This window comes from Cucurbita maxima, unplaced genomic scaffold (assembly GCF_002738345.1).
Source record: "Cucurbita maxima cultivar Rimu unplaced genomic scaffold, Cmax_1.0 Cma_Scf00242, whole genome shotgun sequence".
NCBI classification, from domain to species: Eukaryota; Viridiplantae; Streptophyta; class Magnoliopsida; order Cucurbitales; family Cucurbitaceae; genus Cucurbita; species Cucurbita maxima.
The window spans coordinates 13,693-19,633 of record NW_019272258.1 but is presented as its reverse complement, the minus strand read 5'-3'; the positions used below and the strand labels follow the sequence as shown (position 1 = coordinate 19,633).

The 5,941-nt window shown below is 33.0% G+C and overlaps 1 non-coding gene across 1 annotated transcript; it reads right to left on the bottom strand.

The window, feature by feature from the left end:
• Positions 1–1,115: 1,115 nt before the first annotated feature.
• On the bottom strand, positions 1,116–1,187 carry TRNAQ-CUG. The gene has a single exon. It is a non-coding gene; the product is annotated as a tRNA-Gln (tRNA).
• Positions 1,188–5,941: the final 4,754 nt, after the last annotated feature.

Genomic DNA, 5,941 nt, shown 5'->3' with positions numbered 1-5,941 from the left:
TATTACTTTGGGATTGGAAAAATCCATGTTAGTGGAATTTTGAGGTGTCAAAATTTGGTTTAACCAAACTTACATGCTTGTCAAATAAACCCCACAAATTTGAGTGGAATTTTGAGTGTCAAAATTTGGTTAACTCAAGCATGCATGCTTGCCACAAAATCCCAAACATTTGAGTGGAATTTTGAGTATCAAAATTTGGTGATCTCAAATTTGCATGAACATGCAAACATGACTCTATAAATAGAGTGATCATAATACATGTACAAAATCCCTCCCCAGTTTAAGTCACTCACCGAATTCCACAATCTCGTTCTAAGGCTAGAGGATAGTGGAGAAGACACTAGTGGTGGTTCGAAACCTATTCGTGAGGAAAAAGAAATTTGAACTACAAAAAGTTAGTATTCAAACTCATTAAGTTTTAATACTTACGAAGATGCTAGTTATTTACTATCATTGATGTTCTAAAAGTGCCTAAGATCCAAATTGCTTCCGCATGTGTTATATTAACACCTTCAAACAAGACTTAGTAAGTCCAATTGAAGAAAATTATTTTCGTTTAAAATTTGGGAGTAAGGATCAAAGTCTTACTTACAATCCATTTTCTTCAAAATTGAGCCTTTCTTTAGCTTTAGAAGATTAAGTTGAGGGCTTTTAATGAAGAAATTGGGAGTTAATACGTCATAGATAAGGTTACCTAAGGAAACAAAATTCAGCTTTTTTTAATAAGGATCAAATTCATTTTTGTATCGAAAGACCATGGGACCATACATCTTCATAAAATTTGTGTCTTATAAATTTCTAAAATTGAAAAAATAGATAATATTTTTATACACTTTCAACTTTATATCATCTCTAAACAACATATAATATGTCAAGTTAATTACTTTATATATATCTAATAGAGTTTCAACACATTAAAATCAATTACTTTAATAAAGGTAAAGTTGAGTTTTATATTAAATAAATACTTTATATATATCTAATAGAGTTTCTAACCCATTAAAATCAATTTATTTAATAAATGTAAAGTTGAGTTTTATATCTAGTATCATAAAGTTTTAATTTTATATCTATTATGTATTTGACTTTTACTTTTGAGTAGAGAAATATAGCAAAGGTCCCACCGAGATTTGAACTCGGGTTACTGGATTCAGAGTCCAATGTCCTAACCACTAGACCATGGGACCACAAATTTTTCAAGATTTGTTCCTCATAAATCTATGAACTTTAAAAAGAATAATAGTATCTTATTTGTTTCTTATAGATCTCTAAATTTTGAAAATGATTTGTCTTTGTTTTTAGTTTTGTATTTGATAGGGTTTCAAGGAATAAAATCAATTAATTTATTAGAACATTTGTATAATTATTCAACCATTCTTCTTCACTAATTTTCATCTTACTTTAATAGAGTTCATAAAAAGGTTATTTTGAAACAAATTTAACGTTAGAAAAAGATACTTATTTAATAAGTTTTTCCCCATCCATATTTTTTAACAGTTTATTTGAATATTCTAGGTAACATTATGGAAGTAAAAAAATCAAATTATTTGTGTTTACCCTATTTTAATAAAAAGAAGACAATAATGAAATCCATGTGCTACTTATTAATATATCAATGACTATTTAGATCCAAACAGTTACTTAGTGTGGTCATTCTCAACTTGTTAATACAATCTCTAATAAATACAAAGTTAATAGTGAGAAAAGAAAAAACAACCAAAGTTATTCTCTAATGTGAGTTAAGTTGAGAATCTCATTTCGCATTCTAAGCACATGTAAATAAAATATAGATTGTCAAGACGTAGATTATTAAAGATGGTCATACTAGACCTTTTCTCTAGGGTTGAAATAGCTACCATTTAATTAGGATGTACATTTGTAGGAATGGGAGGACAACTAAATTAATTTATTAGTGGGGGTTTGAATTTCTTATTTTTTGAGTCGGCTAATTTTATCATTCCTAAATTTGTTAGTTTGTAAGACTATAAAAGTCAACCAAGTTGATTTGTTTGATAACACAATTGATTTCAAAGTTTTAGTTGTGTGTATACAACATTTGGTATGAGAGCTACAATGCAAGGCCTAATTGTGAGAAGAAGAAACTGCAGCCTTTTTTCTTAAATAGTGAGTTGAAAGAGATTCAAAATATGGCAGCTGAAACCAATTTCGTTTTACCAACAATTCCTAAGTTTGATGGCCACTATGATCATTGGTCTATGCTTATGAAAACTTTCTTCGTTGAAAGGAATACTGGTCCTTAGTGGAGACTGGAATCCCTGTCGTAGCCAAAGGAGAAGAGATTATCGAAGCACAACAAACACAATTGCATACCCTGAGTTGAAAGACTTGAAGGTCAAGAATTATTTTGTTCTAAGCCATTGATCGAACTACTATGGGAACGATCTTAATAGAGATGCTGCAAAACAAATTTGGGACTCTATGAAGTAGAAGTATCAGGGTTCCACAAGAGTCAAAAGAGCACAACTCTAAGCTCTTACAAAAAAGTTTGAAGTCTTACCAATGAAAGAAGGCGAGAGTGTTTGTGCATATTTTGCTTGAAGTCTCACCATTGTAAACAAGATGAAAATTCATGGCGAAACATGAAACAAACAGTGATTATTGAAAAAATCTTGAGATCAATCACATCAAGATTTGACTATGTTATATGTTTTATTGAAGAGTCTAATAACTTAGACACTTTAACAGTCGATGAATGAGTAAGTGATGAACAAGAACTAAAGGTGACATACGATTATAGATTCGGTGGAAGAGAAGGTGATCGAGCTCGTGAAATTTTTCGAGGAAGAGGTAGACATTCATTCAACAAAAGTACAGTTGAGTGTTATAAATATCATCAGTTAGAACACTTTAGATACGAGTGTCCTCAATTGGAAAAAGAAGCAAATTATAATGAACTTGAGGATAAAGAGAAATGTTGTTGATATCCTATGTTGAGCTCAATCAAATTAGGAGGGAAGATGTTTGGTTCCTTGATTCGGGGTGTAGCAATCATATGTGTTCAAACAAGGAATGGTTCTCAGATTTTGACAAGGAGTTCCGACAATCTGTGAAGCTTGGAAATAATTTCAAGATGGCGGTGTTAGGAAAAGATAACATTAGATTGCAAGTTGTTGGCGTCAAGGTAATCACTCATGGTTTTTATATACCCAAGTTTAAAAATAATCTATTAAGTCTTGGACAATTGCAACAAAAAGGGGTATCTATTTTGATACAGCATGGAAATGCAAAATATATCTTCCCAAGAAGGGACTTATTCTGCAAACAACAATGTCTGCAAATAAAATGTTCATATTACTTGTAAGACTCATGCGGAAAACCGCCACTTGCTTCCAAACAATTATAGAAGACAACACTCATATTTTGCACCGCAGATATGGGCATCTATGTTTCAATGGTTTGAGAACATTGCAACATAAACAAATGGTTAGAGAGTTACCCCAGTTGAAAACATCGTCTAAAATATGCATGGATTGCATGGTGGGAAAGCAACATAGGGATGCATTTCCAAAGAGATGTTTATGGAGAACAAAACAAAGGCTGTAACTGGTACATGCAGACGTCTGTGGATCCATCAAACCTATTTCCAACAGTAATAAGACGTATTTTATAAGTTTTATTGATGATTACCGTCGCAATGTGTGAATATATTTTCTTGCTGAAAAAAATCTTGTTGATAAAGAGATTGGAGATTTTATTCGTTGTCTACCCATAGATAAGGGTGGAGAGTACACCTCTCACGAGTTCAATAGTTTTTGCAAAACTAATGGTATCAGTAGAAAACTTATAGCGAGTCTAGATGAGTGCAAGAACAGAACAATCATGAACATAATTATAAGTATATTATCAGAGAAGCAAGTTCCAAAGAATTTTTGGCCAGAAGCAGTAAACTGGATATTGCACGTGCTCAAGGTAGTGAAAAATATGACTTCAGAGGAGGCTTGAAGTGGCGCAAAACCTAATACTAATTATTTTTTAGTTTTTGGATACATTGACCGTGTTCATGTATCAGACGGTAAGAGAAAGAAGTTAGATGATCAAAATTTTCAGTGTGTGCTACTAGGGATGAGTGAAGAGTCTAAAACATATAGACTCTATGTTCTAGTGTCCAAGAAGATAATTGCAAGCAGAGAGGTGATTTTTGAAGAAAACAAATGTTGGAATTGGGGTAAAACTAACGAAGAAGTTGAACTTCATACCCACGAATGGAAAGATAGTAATATAGAAGAAAGCGAACATGATCAAAGTGAGGAAGAATCTGAAGAGGAGGTGATAGTAGAAGAAGAAGGGGAAGTTAATATATATTCCAATGATCCATCTAAAGCACACCCGAAGTGAGAAATAGAAGAGCACCATTATGGATGGAGATTATGTGAGCAAGGGAGAATTTTCTGAAGAAGCTGAGCACAACAATTTAGTTCTATTAACCTCAACTATAGATTCGACTACCTTTGAAGAAGCTGTTCAAAGTTCAAAATGGTGAGCTACAATGGACTTGGAGATAGAAGCCATCGAACGAAATGAGACTTGGGAGTTGACAAATTTTCCTAGAGGAATGAAGAAGATTGGAGTAAAGTGGGTTTTCAAAATCAAACTCAAAGAAAATGGCGAAGTTGACAAGTATAAGGCTACGTTGGTAGCAAAAAGTTATGCACAACAACATGGTATAGACTATACCAAGGCATTTGTACCTGTAGCTAGGTGGGATAGTATTCGAATGATAATTGCTTTAGCAGCTCGGAATAGTTGGAACGTGTATCAGCTTGACGTGAAAAGTGCTTTCTTATATGAAGAGTTAAAAGAAGCCGTCTTTCGAGCAACCACAAGGTTATGAGAAAAAATGTCAAGAATACAAGGTATACAAATTGAAGACATTATATGGTCTTAAAGAAGCCCTACGTGCATGATTTAGTCAACTTTAAGAACATTTTATCGAAGAAGGATTTGAGAGGTGCAACTGTGACCTTACTTTATTCATACAAACAGGAGATAGAGGTAAAATTTTGATTGTTAGTCTATATGTTGACGATCTAATTTTTACTAGTAATGATGAGAGCATGTTTGTTAAGTTCAAGAATTTTATGAAACTTCAATTTGAAATGACAGATTTGAAAAAAAATGAAATATTTTCTACGTGTAGAGATTTTACAAAATGTTGAAGACATTTATATTAGTTAGAGGAAGTATGCAAAAGAAGTTTTGGACTAATAGTTTGAAAAACCATGTTGTTCCTACGGTTAGACTAACAAAGGATGAATTTAATGTATTTAATTGCAACAAGGTTGGATTTGGGAGTTTTTTATTGGAAAAGGGGTAATGGAGAGTTGATAGCATATACTGACAGTGATTATGAATGAAATATATAAGACAGGAAAAGCACTTCTAGTTATGTGTTCTTACTCAGTGATGCAGTTGTGTCTTGGTCTCCAAAAAAATAACTTGTAGTTACTTTGCTACTACTGAAGCAGAATCTGTGGCAGCCGCCTCTTGTGCTTGTCGTGGGGTGTGGATGAGGAGAGTTTATGAAAAACTATGTTATTTGATAACAGTTACACTATTAAGCTATCCACGAATCCAATCATGCATGGACATAGTAAACACATTGATGTGAGGTTTCATTTCTTGCGCGATTTGACTAGAGATGGAGTTATTGAGCTGAAGCATTGTGTCACACAAGAACAAGTTGTAGATATTATGACAAAACTACTAAAGTTGGACGCGTTCATAAAACTACATGAGTCAATGGGTATGTGTGTAGTACCACGAGTAAACTGAAGGCAACCTTGCAATCAGTTTAAGAGAGAAATTGTTAAAGATTGTTATACTAGACCTTTTCTCTAGGGTTGAAATGGCTTCCATTTCTTTAGGATGATCACTCCTCTAATAATGTTAGGACCACTAGGAATTTATGGTGTCCACTTCT